The 23,280-nt window shown below is 42.1% G+C and overlaps 1 long non-coding RNA gene across 3 annotated transcripts; it reads left to right on the top strand.

Moving 5' to 3' along the window:
* Positions 1 to 8,496: 8,496 nt before the first annotated feature.
* On the top strand, positions 8,497 to 21,586 carry LOC118163833. 3 transcript variants are annotated; one of them, XR_004749207.1, is made up of 3 exons: positions 8,497 to 8,508; positions 20,575 to 20,701; positions 20,832 to 21,586. It is a non-coding gene; the product is annotated as an uncharacterized LOC118163833 (long non-coding RNA). The 3 variants fall into 3 exon arrangements; XR_004749208.1 differs by lacking the exon at positions 8,497 to 8,508 and having other exon boundaries at positions 20,407 to 20,701; positions 20,832 to 20,878; positions 20,987 to 21,586; XR_004749206.1 differs by lacking the exon at positions 8,497 to 8,508 and having other exon boundaries at positions 20,407 to 20,701.
* The last annotated feature ends 1,694 nt before the right edge of the window (positions 21,587 to 23,280 follow it).

The following is a 23,280-nucleotide window of genomic DNA, read 5'->3' as shown; positions in this document are numbered from 1 at the left end:
GCAATAGTTTTGGATTGATGAGTTAATCATCTGCAAAAGCTTAGGAGAAAAAGAAAAGTAAAGAGAAAAAGGGAGCTATGGGGATGGAAAGCAGCATACTCAACTGCCTGTGTGTCCATTCAAGGGGCAGTTCAGAAATGTCAGGTTCTGTGCAAATAAACAGTAGGTTTCCATAGTCTGCTGCTAATTATCACCCAAATTTGATTTGCGCGCTCTTCAAAGGACTCATATCTTCTCATTTAGTTATTTGCCGCACTGCGATGAATCTTTAATTCAAACCAAACGCGGGTCAATTTCGAGCTGAAAAAATGCAAGGAATGTGTTTATCCGTGGTGATATCAGTGCCTCTTTTTAGTTTTATGTATGTGTTGATTCCCAGCCTCAGTGGGGAGGTGAATTTGTGTCAATCTGTGAATTGGCTTTGCTTGTCTGGCAGGTTTGTAAAGGGTTTGGTCAGTTGTAGAAGGGCTTAAATAATTGTGCAGAATTGGAATGGTTCTGGTGGGCTTAAAGTAACTAGGGGAAGTCTCAGAGTCATACAGGTAGAACAAAATCTCATTCTTGGCACACATTTTTTTCCCAGCTAATATTTTCCCTTATGCCGAATTGGGTCTGTTGGTCTTTTGTTCACATTTTCCTTTTCAACTTCCCTAACTTCTTAAAATCTTGGTAGGCAGGCTACTTGCTTCTCTGTCTGCAGTGACAAAGCCTGAAGTCCCCGAGGGCACTGAAATAATCTTTGCATATGGTTTCCTCCCACCAACTACAGGACACAGGTCTGTAATGAGAAAATAAGCTAATTTCAGCAATACCTGATACACTGATTGACCAAGTGGATGTTTAGCACTGCCTTAGAAATTTCACGAGGCTGAATTGTCTGGGCAGGGTCCCGGGCAACCTTCTACATGTGTCCCTGCTTCAGCAGGGGGTTGGAGAAGACGGCCTCCTGCCAACCTCAGCCATTCTGGGGCTGAGTGCCAATAATGCTTAGCGAGACTCGTGAAGAGTGGACATTTAAGTATGTAGCACTAAATACAACCTTAGTTTCACCGTCTGCACTTGTGAATCGAACATTTGAGGGTCACACAAGTGATGGTTGTATTGAAAAAAACGTGTAGCTTTCAGTCCTTTGTGACCTGAGAAGGGAATGTCAGAAACGTGTCAGAAGAGTAAGCTTACACTCATATCCTTAGTATACGTTTGTGTGGGTGGGAACAAAACAAAATGAACGGAATTACAGCTGCCTGTGTGGCTATTAATCTTGCAAAGGGAGCATATTTTTAATTTTCATGTACTCGTAGGTTAAGTGCTGACAAGTTAGCGCTGCCCTGTGCCCTCTGTCATACCGTGCGTTTGTGTGCTTATGCAGACTCGCCCCATTTTGACCTTCGGGACCTGCAGCTATCTTTGGTAGTCAGCTTCCCCCTTACAGCTGCCTGCTCTTCTTCCAAGGATGCCTGTCACAGCGCAGAGGATGGTACAGGCACTGGGTAGTGTAGTCAGTGTAAGGTGTGTTAATTTTTCACCTCCCCTGATGTGCTGGTGAATGAGTGTCCGGTGCCAAGCCCGAGCACTGCGGTGCCTTGGCTCCTGTCAGATCCTCCTTCCATACTCCACGTGTGTTTGCTTACAGCACCAGCTAGTTCACAGGTTTTTGATACCTGGTCCAGCGGAATCTGGTTCAAGCCTCATGTCTTTGTGAAGCCAACACAGCAATAAAGTAGGTGCCATCTTTAGTAGAGTGTTTACCATAAAGTGCCAGCCATTGATCCGCTGCTGCAGAGTCCGTGCTGTAGGTGCTAACTCCAGGCAGTCACTCCTAAAGAGTTCACTGCATGGCGCGAACACAAACGCTCTATGTTTTAACAGGCTTTGCCTGCTTTCAGCACAAAGGATAACTGATGTCTGCTGTCCCGTGCCGCCTCTGCCTGTTACCCAGTCTCACCCAGCACTGCTTTGGCTGCCAGCTCCCCCTCGAGAGCAGGCTTGCCCTCATATCACGGCTGCTCTGGCAGCATAGGCAGCAGGTGGGAAGGTCGTGTGCAGACACTTGAGCCCCTGGTTCTTCTGCACCTTGAAATCAGTCTGTGGTACTGTGCATTATTTATTTAGGGCCTTTGTGCTGTAATTGATCCCGCCAAAGAGCAGTCTGCCATCCAGCTGGCCAGGCACTTAGCAGCCCCAGCAGGGGAAATGGTAAATCCAATCAGCGAGCTGCTGTCTGCAGAGGTGGGAGAAAAACTTAGCTAGCTCTGCTAATTGGTAGCAGGTTTGTACGGTTGTGTGTACTTTTGGAACAGATTCTTGCAAAAACTGCATTCAAGACTGCACAGCCTTTGCTGTCCCCTGTGCAGGAAGGCACGGACTGCCCGCAGGTGAGGGGAGTGGGGTGCTGGTTTGGTGTTTGGTGCTGGATGGCAAAGCCTTCCTCAGGTGTGGGATTGCCTCGGCCTGGTGCAGAGATCTGGCCTGCTTTACCTTCGGCCAGGTAAATGGGTTTAGGCTTAAATTGCTTCTACCTCCAGAGAACATGTGGAGTGTTTTGGGAGTGTTTCCCCCTGCTCTCCAAGAGAATAAAGAAGGCTTGGGGGCAAGTAAGCACTAGAGTCTAGGTAAAAGCTAACATTTACTCTGCATGCCCCTTTTTTTTCTGTTTTTGCAGAAATAACATGTATAGATTCTGTAATCAGACACAATAGCACTGAAAAGTGTGAATTTTTCCCAGCTGTCTTAATGGAGTGTTGGTTTTCAAACCTAATTTCACTGCTGCTTGCTATGCAATTAACACCCAGTTAATAGGTTTGGTTAGTTCAGCTGCGTGGGACCTTGCTTTGTGTTGGGGTGGGTGTCGATACGGACACCTCAATGAAAACATCCGCTTGAGATAAGTGAGTAGTCAGAGAGCAAACAAGATCTGAGGCTGTGGAAACAGGCTAGGAAAATCTGGTCGTATTATAATGCCATTAACATTAATTTGAATAAAGTGCTCTTTTCTGTGATGCTGAAAGAGCATGGCAAAAAGAGAGGGAACTGAGAGACAGGAAATAAAGAAAATGTTTGCATAGGTTAACAAAGGAATCAAATAAACCTGGCAAAACAGTGACTGACACAGAGAAGGTGAGTTGGATACCACCATTTAAACTTGAAGTACAAGAGAAAAAGGGCAGATAATGAGACAAAGAAAAAACACCAAGTGAGGCCATAAAACTTTTATTAAGAATAAAACTGTTCCAGAATAATAACAGCATAGTAATTACTATCTGGTGTAACAGTAGTGGAACTTACTGGTACAAGGGTTTGAAACCTAGAGCATGGTGGGATTAAAAATAAATCACCCCAAATGAGGACAATCTACATATTTTTTTTTTTTTTTTAAATGAAAAAAAGAATCTGTAAGTGTTGCAAGGTTCGAGGTAAAGATCTGAGCATCCCTTTTCAGTAGTGGTCCCTAGGTTGCTTCTCTAAATCTCCTGTAAATTAACGATGCTCTATACTAACAAAGCAAACCCAAGATTTTTGACGGCTTACAGTGGATCAGCTGGAAGAGGAAACTCTTCCACAAATTCTGGAGCTGGGGGGGGCTGGGGAAGGGGCACTTCCCTGGATTTAAGATCCCCAGATCTGATGCGGCTGGCTGCAGTTTCCCCATCACTTTCCCTCTCCTCCACGAGGTGGGGGAAGCGGCTCGTGCTGCAGCCTGGTGCCTGCTCCCTTCCTCAGAGCGGGCTCTGTGGGTTCCTTGCTACTTCCCTCCTCTATAAAACCATAACGGGGATTTCACGGTCATGGTCTTTCGCCAAGGGCTCTGTAAAGGATGCTTGCTTTGCTCTCAGGGGAAGAATGAGGATATTTTAACTTGGGCTAGGTGTCTGCTCAGGGCTCTGATTTTGCCAAGAGGCTCATTTTGCTTTTGTCTGCCCCTTCCCATGTCTCAAAACCTAGTATTACTCAACTGACTGATTTTTCTATTTGCCTGTGATCTCTGCTCTCGATGAAACAGCACAGTGCAAAAAAGAAAATACTGGTTTTAAAATTCAATTCAGTTAATTCCTGTTTACATGGGTATTAATAGATTTTTTTAGACACGACGACATACTTCTGTTTTAGGTGATCATCACGTGGCAGATGATGAGTGTTATTCTTCAAGGTGTAAAAGTGCATTTACAGAGGTGTTAGGGTTGTTTTCAAGCTGCTCAGTGCTTAGGTGTTTGTGAAAGCAGGACAGACAGATAAAAATCCATGTAACGGGATGGATGTTTTTAGGTGACATACAGTATGCAAATACAGGAGTAGAACTGAAGACTGAAATAGTAAACTGATTGGAAGAAAGGCTGGAAAAGGATCTAAGGGGTACTTAGTCATTTCATCCTCGATAATGTGATCCTCTACACCCATACCACTACTGGCAGAGGTTTGTCCGAGGCTGCAGCTACATGCTTAGACAAAATGTTGTTTTGCTTCCTTTAACCCAAATGTTTTCTGTGAGCTGGCTGTTTCCACCTTGCCACAAACACCGCGTTGCCCTAAGTGCAGGGCTGGGAGCTGCTCCTGGTAGGAAGCAGTGGGAGGTGAGGGGGGCACAGACTTGACAGACAGTGTTGCCACCAGAGAAAATGTCCATGGACCTGTTCTTGTCCTGTTCTTATCACACAAAAGCTTTTGTTTTCTGAGGGTGGTGGTGGACAGTAGTTTGGTTGGTTTAGTCAATGTTGTCGTGGGGTTTTTGTTTGTTTGTTTTAACTGGTATTGTTTGTACTTATCTAACTAAAGGAAATAAGCAACAATCTTCGTTTTTGCCATAATATGTGAGGGCTTCTTCCAGGATCACTTCACCAGTTAAGGACATAGTTTATTCTTGTTTCTTATTGATACAGCTGTGATAGTAACTCATCTAGCTCTCAGCCAGGGCTGAAATTTCTAATAGCTTGGGTTCATGATTTGTACTTCAGGTGAGGTTTGGTTGTTATTCCTTTATGTGTGCTAGCTTGTGACAAACCAAACAATGTTAACGTAAACCTTATTGAAAGAGGTTTGCAGCGGTCGAGCTGTGCTAGCTTCTGTGACAGCTACAAGTGTACAGGCTTTGGTACTGACGGCTCGGTTGAGGAGCGATAACCTGCCAGCGTGGTAAATTGGCCAGGTGCCCAGGCTGGAAGGCCTACGGAGGCCTAAAGGTCAGGTGGTCTTAGGTATGGTAATGCAGTGTTATTAGCGTTAACAGAAATCATTCTGCTTCAGTAATAAGGAAATTTAGCAGTAGCGTGCTGTCTCTGGTGGATATTGTAAACATATGGGTGCTCCTTCCAAAACTACTTGAAGAAAATTGCATTTATCCTGACGAACATAACCTGGGTTGGTTGGAGATAAGCAGCCCCGAGCAGTGCTAAGCATCAGTCTATGTGAGCTGTCTGTCCAGAGGAGGCAAAGCGTATCCCCAGGGACCTGGCTGAATGTGTTAGCTTCACCGTGTTGTTACTGACACAGGACTCGCATTGTGCATGCCTATGTGGGAGCATAGCTCGGCTCTTTCAGAGGTACCACCTGCAGCCTCTGGTGAGGCAGGACGGCAGCTGCCCTAAGCTGCACTCTGCTGCTGGCTGGCTGGGCAGGCAGCGACCGTCCCACGTTCACCAGCAGCAGGGCTGGGGGCAGACGCCTCGGGGTGCTGCAGAGAAAGCTCTGCTGACCTACGGGGTTGGGCTGGAGCAAGGATCAGACTTATGGTCTGTCCTCGGGCAGGTGGCCCAGGGCTGGGAACACCAGTGGCACCACTGAGTACATGCCCTCCCTGCTTCTCAAATCCATAGCACCCCTGGTATACTGCTCTCACCCCACAGCCTGTGTAATACATTCTGCTGACGGCACTCGTGCTAGTTCCCCTCATCACAAAGATGCTATTGCTTTAAATCTTTTATTTATTTTTTTTTTTTCTTTACCAGGCCTTTTAATATTTGCTGGTGGCTCAGGCTAATGAAAAAAAAGAAAAAGTGGTGAAGTGAAAAATACACCAAAATTTCCCTTCAGTGCTGCGGCCAAATCTATCTTTTGGGAGCTGCTGCGCTGTCCTGCTCTGTGCTGGAGAGCCATTTTTCTCATCTTCACTTGTGCTGCAAAACTGTGCTTCCTCTTATGCTGAGGCCAAACACATCTCAAGAAAAAACTGCTTGGTTTGCCAAACACGCAGCTGATGACACATGTATTTATGCTCCCTGGCAAACCAAGTTAAACAAACAGGGACTAAGTTGGGCAGACGTTACAGGAGGTAGTACTTCATTATAACTCAGCTGTGAGCAGCTTATTCTCCTCTCCAATTATGGCATCACTATGCATCACTTTCCCAAGAGAGGAGTATTCTGCGGGAAAAAATTACTGCATAAAAAGCCTTGAAAGTGCAGTAACTGTGCAGTAGGGGACAGTAGCTAAAATGAAATACTTAGATGTGTGTAAATCTGTCTCCTTTTGTAAAAAGTATGGTTGTTTTTACCTCAGTTATTAAGCTGCTAAATTAATTCCTGAAAACTCAGTCACTTGGTTCTCAGCGTGCCTAAATTCAAGCTGCATTTCGGTAACATCAGGTTCTGTGCAAATAAACAGTAGGTTTGCATTGTCTGCTGCTAATTATCACCCAAATTTGATTTGCACGCTCTTCAAAGGACTCATATCTTCTCATTTAGTTATTTGCCGCACTGCGATGAATCTTTAATTCAAACCAAACGCGGGTCAATTTCCAGCTGAAAAAAATGCGAGGAATGTGTTTATCCGTGGTGATATCAGTGCCTCTTTTTAGTTTTATGTATGTGTTGATTCCCGGCCTCAGTGGGGAGGTGAATTTGTGTCAATCTGTGAATTGGCTTTGCTTGTCTGGCAGGTTTGTAAAGGGTTTGGTCAGTTGTAGAAGGGCTTAAATAATTGTGCAGAATTGGAATGGTTCTGGTGGGCTTTAGAGTGAGCCGTGCAAGTCTCCAGGTTGCACAGGCACAGAAAACTCTCGTTATACTCAAATTTCCATCCTACCTATAAAAAGATATCTGTGAGGATGAAATGGAGAGATGGAATAATGCAATCTGCATTTTTTTTTTTTCCTGTTGCATTGACTCTGAATTAAAGAATGCACACGTTGTATTTTCTGCAATCTCCTTGGCTGTCACTGTGGCCCTCCACCATGTGCACAGCCAAAAAGTTTCAGTCACGGAACTGAAGGAATTCTGGACACTTTCTCTTTAAAATTAATAGAATACACCAAGCGCAAGAAACAGGGCTATGGCAACAATAAAATTTCATTGTAATAAATACCACATGCGATCACGATTTACGAAGCAGACAATAAAGACTAATTTAAAAAGAGAAATCCCTCTATTCTCTTTCATGTGGCTGACAGCAGCATCATTTCTGGCTGTCTTTACTGGAGATTTATTCAAAGATTTAACACCCCCTTCTGTTTTTCTTCTCCTAGAAGCTTGGAGGAGGATACTTTATTAACCTAATATTCTTTAGATTCACATATGACCTCTGTTTTCTTGTAACCTAGAGGTAGTTGGTAGGAATTCTGGATTTTTTTCTTTACAGAAATATCTCAAAAAGATATCTTTCTTGTAATGTGGTGTTTCCTGTATTTATTTATTTATTTATTTTTATTTTTTTAATGACTCTTGTTAATGGACTTTATTTTAGAAAAGTGTATGAATGCTGAAAACCCTCTCCTCAGATTCTGTATGTTGTCTTCAGGTACTTTCAAGATAGGGTATTTAATTTCTTGGCAAAAAAAGAACCTGTGTTGATGCCCAAACAGTTGCATAAGTCTGAACCAGTGACTTAACATAAAAATTTCACTTTGTATTGCAAGGATAGCTTTCTTATGACTAACTATTCTGGTCTTCTGTCACAATTAAAATCAGGGTCCTTCTGAAATGTGGCTGTAATTCTATAATGAATATCATGCATTTTATTGTGGCTGTATCTGGGAGGTGCATCTCAATATCAATAGGGTTTGATTCAAGGAATTCTTTTTTTTGCCAAGTAGAAACTTTTTTTTTTTTTTTTTTTCTTCTATAGGTCACTGTTTCTGGAGTCCAGTGCTATGTAATTGGTTAATCTCCATAATACTTTTACAGTTTATTTTCAGTCCTGCCAAGTCCAATTCAAACAGCTGTACATTTTTTTCCCCTACAGTGCAGGTGGAGTATATGCTGGTAAGATGTGCTGGGTACAGTGTACAGGACCATTAGGATGTACGGGACAGACCTTTCAAGATTGAAATATCTCAGCATTTGTTGACAAAAGCAGGGGGATCTTACTAATTTAACAAAAACACTAGCTATAGCAGGCTTAGGAACAAATACTAGCCTATCACGATTGGAGTGGAAAAAAATCTTAAGGGATGTTTGGATTTGTAGATGTATTTCATATAAATCCTATTTATTTTTCTTAGAGTTTGGTTTTCACTTGTGTAAGCACGACTTCTTTCCTAATCCTTGGGGCTATTCTGCTCAAATGATGAACAGAACAGCAGTATTGCTTCTGAAAGATGTGATTACCTAGCCAAATAAACTCATTTCATTTTTCTTGTGTGTTGATCAGTTAGGGCTGCATAAGGACTCCTTGAGAGTTCTTTGTCCTTTAAGATACTGGACTATCTATCAGCTTTCCAAGGTTTGTCTTCTAGATTGCTTACTATATCAAAACCTTTTTCTCAACAGAGAGTTCTTCAAGTTCTCAAGAATATAATTTGGGTTTTTAATTAGGTACCCATATCTAATTGACTTCTCATCTTAGTACTTGCTGACAATGTGTAATTGCTATGCCTTTCCAAGAAGGTGGATTTTTTTAGCAGTCACTGTATTACACATGTTCTTGTTATTCCTCTACAATCTTCTTTATCAGGAGGAGTATCCCATAATCTGACCAATGCTTCTCCTAAAGCTAGTTAAGTTTCACCAGAACAAAAACATGAGTCTGCCAGCTTTCTTTCCTACATCTTGCTGCCTCATTTTTCCCCATACATCCAGGGCATAAGAAAGACTTTGCCTTTTTATATTATCTGGTCCTCTAGATAATACCTAAAATGATTTGTCTCTGTTAGAATGAAGCCCCAAAGTAATGGTCACCTCTGAGCAGAGATATTGAGAATTGATCATGATGGTCTCTCTTAAGATCTTCTATGGTTTACCCATAACCTTCACACTATTTGGAGCTCACTATAGTAAAACCAGACCATTCATCTTTCTAAGGAATATGCAGGTTGGCTGCCTGGAGCTCCGTTTATACCATATGGAGCACAGTACAATTGCTAAAATCTCAGAATCACGCTTTTTCTGCTACCACCCTTCTTCTACTGAAGATCCAGGTTTGTGACTCTGGGAACTTGTGTATTAACTTGGGTTGGATACTGCTTGCAGTCACTAGTTTTGAATAAACGTGGACTTTCCCTTGAGAAGTTACATAGCAATAATTGCTATCCTTCAGGATTTGTATTCCACATGCGTTCACATTTGATACTAGGTTTCACAGTTCTTTGTAGTTTAGAACTTCTTTTTGAATTGAAAATTGAGAGAAGATGAGAGCTTGAAGATGGGCTCCAAGCCATATACCTTCCCAGGTAAGGGAAAAGGCATGGTAGAACCCCCTGTGAGAACTGCTATGAATAGAAAAATCCTGGAGGCACATACTACGAACAGGAAAGTACCCAGACATTCAAAGTGCCTGTGGAGAACATATCCTGAAGAGTTCTGGTCATAGATGCTTGCTGGTGAGGAGCTCACAATGCCTTTGAAATCTCTTTGCCTGGATTGTTAGGATTTGATTACATTTTAGGATGCTCCTGAATAGCAAAATATTTTCTGATTTTTCAGATCAACCCATGGTTGTGTATCTAGATCTATGTGTAACCATTTTTATGGGAATGATTCTGATCTCTCATTTTTCTTCCTTCCAGGGAGGGAGAGGGACCTGAGATTCTCTTCTGGCTAAGTAGTTTAGAACAAATGGATTTTAAAGCAAAAATATATTTTTTGGAGATATGTTACTTTAACATTCTTTTACTTCAGAAACAAGGTTTTTATTTTCAAGGTACTGGACTGCTTGAATTTTCTTTAATGCATGCTGCTCAGAATAAAATGGAGGAGGAACCCTTCCCACTCCTTAGTCTTTGACTCAGTCTTTCTGTCAGTCTGTCTCCCCAGATAGCTTCTGTGACCCCTTTCCTCTTAGAAGGCTATTTAATTGAAGTGGTCTTTTGATCCTGGCTTTTTAGCCAGGAGAAGCAGCTTTGTTACTTTGGCCAGGAGCCTTATGTTGTTGACTTGTCACTTGTGAAGAAGGTACTTAGCTGAAAATACCTTGATGCATTCTTGGTAATTCAACACACAGCCTCCTACTTACATAGATCACTTCCATCACAGAGGAAATTCTAATAAATCTCCAGACACACCTAACTTGCATCCCTACCACATATTGTTACTCGTAAATTAATAATGCAGGCTGTCTGTTGTGTCAGACCTTGTGGTGGACGCTCACACCTGGACTATTGGGGACTTGAGTTGCTTTTATGTATGGAGCAGTTTACTGCAAACTGGATGCAACAGTATTTATTTCAGCTGAAATGCTTTTGGTCTGTCAGAGCAAAGTGGAGCGTTATTTTAGTTTCTTGTCCTGTCCTAAACAGTCATTTGAGTTATTTATGTTATTACAGTCAAAGGGTGAGTACCAAAATAAGAAATGCAAAGAAAATAAGCTCAATTAGATATGATTTTAAATGAGCTTTCAAAAAAATACAACTCCATACAGCCCAGCCCTGAATTGAAAGGCGGACAAATTCATTGACCTCCATAAACCTTCATGGGGCGTGACAGAAATAAGCTCAAAGATAGAATTTTTATCCACTAACATTTCTCCGGATATCCTAGCTAAATCTTCACACCAGAAGAATTTTGGGGCTGATGTGACCCTCCTCCCCTTCCGCTGCTTTCACACCTAGGCAACTTTATTAATTTCATCAGTGTGGGGTCAGAAAATTCTCTCAAAGCAGAGACCGGGTCCATAATACAGCTTTTATAAGGGCTCCAAGACTGGCGGTGTCCAGGGCATAAAAACACTTTGAGAAAAGTCTTTGAAGAAATATTTGCCTTTTTTTTTTTTTTTTTTTTGCCATGTTAATATTAAGAAAAATGGGCCTTTTCTGTCCAGTGGAGAAACCTCGTCACAGTTATCCATGCCTTTAACACCTTGAGGCTGTGTTATGTTATTGTCATGCAGTCCATACAGGACTGTACGTTGAGACCCTTGGAAACTGGAGCTTGTGCGCAAAGTGGAGCTTTGTGCCAAGAACGTTTTAGGTTGGGTCTGCTGCTTGTTATTAAGTTCTTGGGTAGAATTCAAGGTGTTAGCTTTAGCCTACAAAGCCCTAAGCAGGTACCCAGGAGACTGCTTCTCTTCCTGCAAGGCAGCGCTTATAACTGAAACCAGCCAGGGACACCTGACCTCAGCTGTGGCATTTACTTCCTAAATTCATCCACCTGGGCTGGGGCCTACCAACCATTAGCGTGGGCTGTGAGCTCTCTTGTTCAGCCTGGTGATCTGGTAGGGGAATGGTGGAGGTGGTAGCACCATGTAATTTTATCTACTGGTGATGATGTGTGGGGTTTTCTGTTTGTTTATCCTCTTTATTCTGGGAGTAACAGGATATTGCTTTTGGAACGGTACCATAACAACAGCTTATACCTGCCATCCTGTGTCTTGAACGGAGGCATTGCCAACTGTATTTTAATTAATTGCATTTCTGATTCCATCGAAATCAGTGGGAGTGTACAGCTTATTCCTGTGATACATTCCCCTGAGAAAAACTTTTGAGATCAGATAAGGATCCATAAAAAAATTCTCTGTAAAGATGGATGAGGTCAGGAAACCCTGCTAACAGGACTTCTCCTTAACACTCTGAGAGACATTTTAGAGCAGAAATGTCACTTGGAGAGAACACAACAAAGAAGGACCCTGATGTAAGGGGAGGCAGAATCCATGTTGATGTTAGTCATGCAATCTGTTTTATACACAGCTCGTTAAATGAGGTGCGGGAGAGGGGAAGAGGCAAAAAGATGAGATGTGCTTGGCCTTGCTTTCTGATGGAGAGAAATAGGATGTGCAGCTACGGTTCTGCAATGTGGTACGGACATCTTGCATGCTGAGCAGACTGTTGTTTGGTGCAGGTTGTACAAAGTACCATGATGTGGTCTCACAGGGCACATCAAGGAAATTAAAGTTGGAAAACTAAACCTGGCCTATTTTGGCATCTAAGTATTTCTGCATGCTCTGCTCTGCCCCTTAAGAAAGTGCCAATAAAAATAATTGGGGTTTGTAATAGCGTAGTCCGTGGACAGGAAGAAATGCTGGCAAACAAATTGTCATGTTTAGCAATAGAAATAATAATTCAAGTAATATATATCTGTTTTAAGTGTGAGAATTAGAAGTCCAGTGATTTGATGGAAGAAATGCTGCTTCTTTGTTTGTTTCACCTAAAGAAGGAGGATAACACACTTGGAAGCTGAAAGCATAGTTAAATCCCAAGGCTGGAGTATTTTATTCACCAGTGGCTAATCCCTAATATTGTTTGGCTATAGGCAACAGCTCCTGTCAGATAAGATGGGATGTAAAGCTGTGAGTAATCCCTTCACCAGACAGCACAAGCCAGATTTTTCTGGTTTTGCGTTTATAAAGATTTCATCTTGCAATTTTATTCCCATTTGCTTGGGCGTTGCACTGTGGTCATGCAAAAGAGAGAGGCAGTAAACCTTGCTGGACTCCATGGGCATCCCACACACGGATCCTGAAAGCACCAAGTCCCAACCTAGCACAGCCACTTGTACAGAAAGTCCATCAGGTGCTCGATCAGCCCAGATTTTATCTTTTTCTGCTTTCAACCTCCCAACTTGAGGGATATAGCTGTTGTAGGAAGCTGGTAAAACTGTCTCTTTTTCTTCAGGCTCTTAAATACTCACAGTGAACAAACTCCCCACACTTTGTCAGGACAAAAGGCTTTTCTTCAGAGGCAAAGCCCTCCCCATGTATTAGTGATTTTTCTAAACTGAATTCATTGCCAGTAAGGAACTTTTCCGTAGGAAAACGCGCATCCCAGCTCTATTGAGTTTATTTGTAAGTCTGATTGACGTATGATGGGACAAAGTTAGACTGACAGTGAGTGTTTCATTGATGTGAAATTTTACACCATATCTGGACATAGTATATACTTGGTTTATGATCCAGCTGGGCATGCTTGTTAGTTATTGTTGAGGTCAATCAAAGTGTAATTGTAACATAGGGAAAGACAGTCCCAGGGCTACAAAGATTTGTTTCCAACAGCTGCTATTCATTATTCATTGAACTCTACCTTCTGTTTTTGAAATTAATAACCCTTGGCCTTCTAACAAGGCATCAGACTTTAAGAATATAGATTTAAAAATCAAAGATGCACCAGTTTCTTCCCTAGATAAGTGAGAGCACAAAGCACTTCAAGCAGTTGGCTGAAGAACTTAGTATTTCTGTTTGTGGAAAACCAGATGTGAGTTAATTAACCTGAAGCTTAGGAGCACTGTATGTCGTATGAGAGAGAACCAGCCAGTGTCCAATAAACCCCAACCTTATGGAAGTCAGGGGGACCACTCAAACCTGCAGTTATATAACATTTCTTAAAAATTAAGTATTGTAAGTCCACAGTGGGGGAATATCAGATTAAACAGAGTTTATTCAAATTGGAACTTGTACCTCCATGAAATTAGAGATTTTCCAACATCCATTCACCATTGTTTGAAGTATAGCATAGTCTTTGGCTTAGGATCACTGCAAGAGTCAGTGGTGTCCCATGAATCCTATTCCTTTGACCTCTGTGAATGTTGTTCCACTGAGCAGAAAAAGTTCTGCTTTTCTGAGACACAGAAAAGGTCTCAGGACAGCTTTGGAGCACGGCCGAGGGCCAGACAGGGCTGCTTCACTGACTCGTGCTAGCTCTGCAGTCCTGCTGAGGTCCTGTGCTGCTCCATTTTTTGCTACTGAAGAGCAGCTGCAGAAGGACCTGGGAGCTGTGGATGGGGTCCCACTAACCTTGTTAGTGATAAAAACAAAGTTATATAATTAACCACAAGGAAACTTTGTGACAGACCCATACCTACAAATTCATATGTATGCAAAGAAAGAAGTTTTAAAATGTTTACCCTTTCAGTAGAAGAAATATTTTGACCTCTCCTGCCAGCCTGATATGTTGGGCAGAGTCCCTGGCTTGTGGAGCTCTAAATCCTGTGTGTAGGGGTAGGCCCTGACTCACTTTCTCTCCATGTGGCTACTGCTGTGGCAATTAGTTCTGGCTCTCAAAACCCATCTTCTGTTCTCAGCACCGCAGGTTGTTTTTTTTTTTCTTCTCTCCCCCAAAACACTAGGTTGTTCTATACTTGCACGAAACAAACTCGTGACATGATTCCCCTTGAGTAGTTATTGCAAGTTTTGATAAATTTTAATAGTGAGCATCTCAACTTGTCCTTATGTTTCTTCTTGAGTTGCAGGTCCAAGTTTGTGGAAACCTTTTATTCCAGTTGACTTCAGAGGATCCTGGATCTAGTCCAGGCAGATTTTCTCCTTTTCATCACTTTGTCATCACAAAAGGCAAATACGCTGTGGCTAAAATATGTGCATGATATTGTTCTGAGGCTGGATGTCTCAGTGCAGGCACTCTATTTGCCTTTTAAAAGGAAATACAATTCCATTAGCTGTGATGCACGATCATAAAACCAGTAACTATGGTAGTTGAGCATAAAGTTAATTAAAATTGGCCTTGGCGGGTTAACACAGCCATCTCTTTAGTCTCTGAATCAGTCTCTCATACCCTTTTCTTTCCTGTGTAAATTCCACTACATATTCATGTGGGATACTTTAAACCATTGCTAAATGTTACATTTATGGCATGTTTCTATGCAAACATCGGGATATCCATTGCACATGAGCGTGTTTCCTCAGCTCTCCTGGCCTTGTTGGACAGCTTATCTACTGTTCTCCATAAGTCTGACCTTTCATGTTTAGTTACGTTAAAGACAATAGAAAACCAACTATCTACTCAATTTCCTTGTAGCTTGGGGGTAAGGTTAAAATATCATGTAGCTACCGTATGGTTGACATTATACAGCCGCAACTGATAAGCAAATATTTTCTTTTTAAATACATACTACATTTTGCAAGAGTACATAACAAGTTTCCTCGTTCCTATTCTTTGTCCTAAAGAAGACCTAGTGCTGTTAAATATAAAAAAGTTACCATTGGTGTTTATCTTACTAAATCTGTTCACATCAATTGGTTCTGCCTACCCCATACTTCAAAGCAAAATGATGTGGAAAGGTCGTATAGATTGCCCTTCTCTTCAGTTCTTGGCTTAAGGGTGTCCTGTTTGTAATTAAGGAACAATTTCTTTTGTGAAAGCATTTTTTCTTTCTTTTTCCGTCTTCCTCTTTTCTTCACATAATATTTGGAGAGGCATGTGGAAGCCAGAGAACAGTTAATGTAGTTGGATAATTTGTCACTATGGAGGTAATCTGTTTTATTTTTTGAGAAAATCTGAAATGGCTTCTGTACCATGCATTCAAATTCAAATCTATACACTATCAACACTGAATTTGGAGGTAAAGTGCTGAACGTGAAGGTTTTGATTGCAAGGCAATCTGGCATTATTATGAAAAACATTCTTAAATGCTTAAAAGAAACCTAAACCACATTGCTCTGTAGGTGCTGACTCCAACAAAATTGAACCATCTCAGTGCAGGTTTGTTGTCTGACTGCTGGAGAGACTGTGGGAAAGTCAACTGCTTCTCTGCTGATGAAGTGGCTGTGGCTGGGAATCATGGTTTTAAGGGAAAAATGCTAAGTGGAATGTCCGGCAGGTTGAAGAAAAATATTTTAAAATGGCAATGCTTTTTAAACATCTTGCAAAATTCATGCAAAATGTACTTTTTAAAAAGACTGGGAAGAGATAATGAAAATATTGTTGCTCCAATTTGGTCCTAAAGAAATAGACCCCAAGGAGCGAGGAAAACCTATTTGCAGTCACGGAATGGTCTGAAAGCATTTGGGCAATACATTGGAATGTGCCTCTGGATAATGTGGTGATTGGTGTTATGTGGAGTGGTCTCCTGAAGTCTGACTTTTCAGGACTCTGTGAAACTCTGTTTGTCTGCTTTTCTTGAAGTCTGGGTGCTATTTGCTTACAGGCTTCACTGCTTGGATGGAAACGAAGGGATTAGTAATGGGATGTAAGGGCTTTTCTTTCTAGGTCAGATTGGATTTAGCACTGCCAGAAAATGACACCACTTGTTTAGTATTCTGTATCAAATGCACAGTGGCCAGGTTCATAGCAGTCTGGGTCTTCTAAGGTCATAGTGCAGCTAAAGTTGAGAAAGCATAGCAAAGTTGAGGCAGCATTTTCAGACGTCTAAGAAGGGAGGAACAGCTCTGGCTATTCCCACACGTCTTTTTTTTGTATGTATTTCCTTTTTGAGGTGGAATACTTTATTCCTAGATGCCACATGTAGTGCATTTACAAGTTAGGAAAGCATGCATCAAGTCAGGCATAAACCTGATTAATTGTTTCTAGTTTGAATTCTGGAGTCTGAACTGTATTCCTACTACCCTGAATTGATTCTGTTTCTGATGTTGTCGGCAGGTTCAAAAGGTCCTTCATTCGGATTTGAAAAAAATAAATTATCTCTTCATTTTGTGTAGGAGGAACTCAAAAAAAAAAAAAAAATCTAAGCATCCTATTACAAAAGTATGGATACAGAGTTTTGATGTTTTGATCACTTCGTATTACTTTATTCCACATTTAATTCATGGGACAGTACAGCAGCTTGGTAGCTTGGGGAAGGTGAATGCTGTTTGTCCTGGCCTCTGTATCGCCAGGATGGGTGACCCGAGTCCTGTGTTTGGGAGCAGGTAGAAGCTGTAATGCAGTGGGTGACAGAGAACAGCTGGAATCAATGGAATGGGGATTTAAATTTTGTCATCTGTGACTTCTAAGTACCAAGCCAGGTGTATCTAGCATACTCGTTGCTGTAGCACCTGTCTGCTGAAATAGTGAAGTCCCAGTTTGAGGCCTTTGTTTTGTAGTGGTGAAGTACTTCAGCCATATGAAAACTAGACTCCTAAGATTTATAAATTTGGCAAAGTATGGGATCCTCTCTGTAACTGAGTCCCATGTCATGGGACAATTAGTTTCAGTTACTCGTTGCAGACATGCTGAGCTGTGTTGGTAGAGTATTTCCTGTTTCAGGCATTCGAGATGTCATAAATCTTCATTTTCTCTCTGATAAATTGTGTGTTGAAGAAGATAGAACTCCCTTTGATATGAAACCAGGTTCAAAGAAGAATTCTTCTGATGAGACAAACTCAGAGATAGTAAAAATAGCAAATTAGGATACAGGGGAAATGATGGATTCTTGAGGGGAATTTTTGTGTGGACAATGACAAATTCTGTACAGCTTTACTCGAATGTTTGTAACATTTGAGTTGCGATCTAAGGAGTGCATTCACGAGCTGCTGGTACAGATAATTACTGAAAAATCTGGTGCTGAATTTTGGGCACAAGATGGATTTCACTATAAGCACACCTCCTCCGTTCCCATAAAGCAGTCTGCCTCTATATGTAAAGTCAGTCTTGCCTTATTCCAGAAAAGGGCCTGCAAATAAGCACAGATCTAAAAGGTAGAAAAGGTGATTCACCCAAAATGCTGTCTGAGGAGTTCACTTTGATCCTCTCACCAGTCTCATGTGCAGCATGTCAAGAAATAAACTCTTACGTGAGTTGATTGGTATGTCCTGGGTTTGACTCGTTGCATCGTTCCAGTTTTACGTTGATGTGACACCGCAGGAGTGACCTCCAAGCTTTTTAGCTCCGTGTCTCATCGAGGCATTTTTTAAGCATGCAGTCATCTTATTAATTGCGAGCCTTTCAATCTTGTGCATGAAGTTGGGACTCTGGGAAAGGCAGAGTGCACCTTGCTGTTGTGTCTGCTGTTTGTCCTGGGGCACACCATTCAGAGTTTGGTGGTACACTGAAAACCTCCTCATACCTGCAGATTTGTCATGTGTCCTAGTGTAAAGCACACTGAAATTACTAAGGACTTCACTGCACGCACTGCAAAGTTTCTGTTTCAGGTCTTAGTTTAGGCCTTGACTCAGTGAGGCACTTGTAGTGGATAAATATTTAACCTGATATTTAAGCCCTATGTGCTGCTATTTACTTTAAGCAGAACATTTCAGCATATCTGTGATTTCACTACACAGCCATAGCTTTGTTGTGAGCAGCTGGTGCTGCTCTGACAGGCAGGACAGCTCCTGTATTGCCTTAAAAACCTGAACCTCAGCATCTATTCCTCCTCTTTCACTATAACAAAGAACTGGGCCTGTTGAATACGCTTGCCCTCTGTCTGTCCATTTGTCCTTCTCTTCTGAGAGTAGTGCAGGGAGCAGCCCACACCAAGAGCCAAACAGGCTTGGAAAGGGAACATGAAGGTTTGCACAGAAAGCAGTATGCATGTATGATGTAGGAGCCAATTTGCTCTGTGTTTTAGGCATAAGTGTCAATGGATAAAGGTGAACTTTTATAAATGAAATACTGTTTTTCAACCTGGGAAGTCTGGAGGTTTTTTTTCTGGACTTTGGGAGAGGAGACCCTGAAAGGTGTTGGGAAGTCACTGTTAGGATGTTGCCTGTTAGTTCTACCTCTGTAAACCAGAGGTGATGATATGTCTCTGTCTTGTCTGCTGAGCTTCTGCATTCTTGATCTGTGCTAGATCTCCGCACCTACACTAGTTAATGTGTGATGATTTTTGTATCCCATTTACCAATAACCACATGGGCTCTGTCTCTGACTCAGTATTGATCCATGAAAGCTTTGTCACCCTGTTAAGCACCTTCAGTAACAATTATTCCCTTTTTATAGCTCACCTTCCATCATGACCAGTCTGCACATTTTTGAGTTGCTTTCATTTCTCCCACTGACATTGGATGTTTTAAGGAGGTAAACTCCTGGCCTCCTTTATCATTCTGTCAAATGCTGAACATCAGACCTGTGCTTGAATTATCAGTTGCATGTGGATTATGTTACCTGTCTCTGTTCTGATCTGTTTCTGTTTTCCATATGATACAGCTGGTGTAGGGTTTTTTATCATATAAAAGCTATAACCTTGAAGAACCAACATTAATTTCCTCTGGAGCCTTATGAAAAATATCAGGGGTGCGCCTGACTTGTGGTGACAGAGCTTTTCAGCATACTTGGAGAAAGAACTGCTTCTGGGCACACGTGGCAGCCAGATACAACTTACATGCACAGTGTCGTACATATAGTACTAGTTCATTAACTTTCCCTTCACGAATCTGCTAACCAGATACTTTACTAGCAATTTTAATGTACCATCACATGTCTGGGGTCAGATATTAGTAATACCCAGCTGCAGATCAGACTGAGTTTCCATAAGACCTCAAACAATAGTGATTAGGTGAAAGCTTAATACCTTTAGACTCTTATAAACCCTCTGTCTCATATATTACATCGAACATTCATGAAAGGGAAGACAGAATAAATTAGTCAATGTAAAATGTAATTGGAAGTCTAAGATAATCCCATAATTCCCAATGTTATCCCTAATAACGTGATCCAAAAACCAGTGATGAAATGGAGCAGCAAGGTCATTACATGCCAAAGTTAAGATCTTCCTTAGATTCTTTCCTGCAAGACCTAACTAAAGAATGTGAAAGTAATTTGAAAAACTCTAGAAGTAGTCCTTAGTATGAAGGGATAAGGAACTCACAGATGCATATAATGTTCCTCGGTCTTTCTGAAGAAAAGACTTTGCTGAGACAGCCACAAATCCCTGGAAAGAAATCACTGTCATTTGGGAGCCTGAGGCCGATTTTTATCAATTCTTAGACACAATGCAGCAGATCCTGGGTATGATGAAAACATGGTGCAAGGGGACCTGAATGTGCCCTAATGGCCACCTGATTGAAAAAAACTTCCGGAAAGGGGCTTCCATCTGGGCTAGCTTTCTGGGAAAAAGGAGAATTTATTTTTTTTTTTTTGAGTTGTATTTTTCCTTCATCCCAAAGCTGCAAGAAGGACTGGGGAGGTGTGTGGTGGCTCTGAGGGTGGATCATAGCCATGTGGTGATCCTGAGCTGGAGCACTTGTGGCTCCTCTGGCCTGTGGTGGCAGCTGTGCAGCTGGAGCCTGCTCATGCCCGCAGGCTTTTTTCTTCTTGTGTGTGACCAGCACCACCACCAGCAGCAGCTGACAGATAAAAGCAGAGTGATTAGTGGGAGAAGTGGCTGATGCTAAGGTTCAGCTGACTTTCAGCCAGTCTATTGCAAGGTGGGGAGGTCCTGGGATCACTGTACCAGAAGGCCCAACTGCTGGGACAATGGCAGTGCTATGGGCAGGCCACCAAACGGGCAGTGGTGCATGCCCTGAGCTGAGAGGGCAGTATGAAACCAAGCAAAACTTGGGTTTTGTGTTCTCCTTGCAGACAAAAGACAGCTGGGTACCAACAGAATGTAGGTGATTCCAGGGCAGCTGCTTGTAGATGAGTGGTGTGGTGATGTCTAGGGCTCAGCACCACGCAGACTGCCTTGAAGCTGCTCCTTTTCTCCCTCTTCATTCTTCCTGTAGGATCCTAGGAAAAAGGGTAAGCAAGCATTTCTTGTTTCTACTGATGTAGCCTGTGAATGCAAGGGGACTTTCTATGATTTTGTCTAGAAAGGAATTGTGGTCTGGACATATGGTCTTTTAATTTGGAAAAATCTTATATTTTCCAGGGTGCTTGCCATAACTCAGGGAGAGTTTGGACTCGCAGCAAAAATGGGTGGGTGGAAAAGCTGTTTTCTGTTTGCCTTTTTTTTTTTTTTTTTTTTTTTTCCTTCCCTACTCCAGTTTGGGCTCTGACACACAATGTTTCACTCTGTTGTTTGAGACTTTGCCACTAAAATCTTGGGAAGAAAGGAACCTTCTTCCCTGTTGCATGGCTGGTATTTTTCAGGATACCCCGCTGGGCTTCTGAAGCCAAGTGATGACAGATACCCTGTGACAGACGTAAAAAAAAAAAACACAGTTCTGGAATCTGAACAGTGAATCAAATATAAGAGCAAAAGCTAAACTGACTTGTGTGTCTTCGTAGTTGCCTCCCAGTTTCAAAACAGGCTATATAAGTGTAAAGCATTTAAAATACTTCTTGGGAAAATTGCCGACTTTGAATATCTGAGAAGAAATGTGAAAGATAATTTGTAACTATGAAAATATGTAGCAGTGAAACTTCTGGAGAAACAATGCAGCGCGTGGATATAGAGATCTGGAGTTGTGAAAGCCTGTAAGTCAGATAAACCACCAGGGATTCACTTTTACTATGGTGAGAAGGCTCCCAATTCTCAGTACGGATGTGAGATGTCTACGCCCAATCTGAAGGAGTCCATCCCCTTGGACAATTAAAATTAGATTGTTAAAGTTAAATGCCTGGCTGGATCATTAACTTTATTTTGTAATAATAAAAGAATAGTGACAACTTCCAATAAAAGAGTCAAATTATGTGTTATTCCTAACCTATGATTCCTATGGATTATGGGCAAAATCACAGCCAACACACAGCACAGTTCCCCCTTGGACAGATCTGGTTTAAAAATCACCGCTATGAAATAAACACAAGAGGCTCAGTCAAGTGAGCTCTAATCCAGTTTGGTTGAATGGCAGAGAGTTATTCCTGCACATAAACATTTCAAGTGTCGAGGGGCCTGAGGGGACGTCATGCTCTGACCTCGCCTAACCTGAGAGCAAACAGATGGAGGTGGAGGAGTAGCTACGTTTGTGGCAACGGAAGAGCAGGAGCAGGGAAACAGCAGTACAGCTCTAATGTGGTTAACGCAGGCTTGGCTAATCAGGGCTGTCTGGGGGACTGAGACACAGCCTTGAGGCAGTGGGGGTGGCAGGGGCAGCTTTCACTCCCCACAGCAAAGGGGAAAGTGTCAGCTAGATCTACCCAAACTGAAGGAAGAGGAACTTTAGTATATCTCATCCAGTCATATGGCAAAGTTGGTCACTAAGCACATGTGAAAATGCTTGTCAGAATCTTGTTTTTCTGTTTATATCCTGTGGGTAACCAAATACACTTGCATGCGTTTACAGGTTGTATAAGGGTTAATTCATTGGGACTACCTTGGGGATAGAAATATTTGGAAGCACTGGAATTCCAGTTTCTCCAAGTGTGAGTGGATGTTATCTGTTCATGTCTGACTGTGTCTTTGATATCTTCAGATGGAAGGTGGTGGTGACGCCCCAAGCCATTTCATGCCAGCCATATATCACCGTTCTGGCACCAGTCCTCCTTTGACATCTGACCTGAGTGCTATCAGTTGCAGTACATTCAATTGCCTGCAAAAGTCAGCTTTCTCCTGCATGGAATGCCATTTCCTGCATCTCCTGGCAGACCCTGTGGGCCAGAAATCTCTCTAGGCAGGGCTCTCCCCTCAAGAACGTCTGTGAAATGCCACCATGGAAGAGGCCCTTTTCACTTATGTGTAGCTTGCACTTTTGGGCTTAGCTCAGCCTTGCACTGGGGACAGGATGGATAGGCCTCAGTGAATGAGTGAACAGTTATCCAGCATCTCGCTTTGTTTTTATTCTACCAACCCTCACCCTGACATGAATTGAGTCCCAGAATTTGGTGGGGAGCTGGGAGTACCCAAGCTGCCAGGAGTCACCTGAACGCACTGCCCAAAGGCTTCCATTGCTGAGAACAGCAGGCAGGTGCTGCAGCCATGAAAATGGCTCTGCCTGCATTCATTTTGCATCTCCTAGCCTTTCCAGCAAAAAGGCAGAATGAGGGAGAAAACAAACAAGATTTAAAAACAACAACAACAAAAAAAAAACACAAAAACACATAAATATTAAATAGGCAGCTCACTTCTGTGGGCTTTTTGAATCTTTCCTCCAGCAGTGTCGGTGTTCAGCAGGGATTTAATTCTGCCCTGCTGAATTTTTTTTTTTTTAAATTCCAGTGTCTTCAGTGGGAACTTCATCCAACCTACTACCTAAATCAAGATCTTTTTGTGCACAACAAAACTGTGTGCTCAAGTTGAGTCTTAATGTTCTGCTTTTTTTTTTTTTTTTTTTTTCTTATGGTTACCCTTTTTCATGTGATTTCTGAAGGCCTTTGCAGAAAGCAAATTGAAACCATTTTCCTTAAAAATTCATGGTGTAGATTCCCATGCAATCAAT

This window comes from Oxyura jamaicensis, chromosome 3 (assembly GCF_011077185.1).
Source record: "Oxyura jamaicensis isolate SHBP4307 breed ruddy duck chromosome 3, BPBGC_Ojam_1.0, whole genome shotgun sequence".
NCBI classification, from domain to species: Eukaryota; Metazoa; Chordata; class Aves; order Anseriformes; family Anatidae; genus Oxyura; species Oxyura jamaicensis.
The sequence above is the reverse complement of the archived record's forward strand: the minus strand, read 5'-3'. Positions and strand labels throughout refer to the sequence as shown.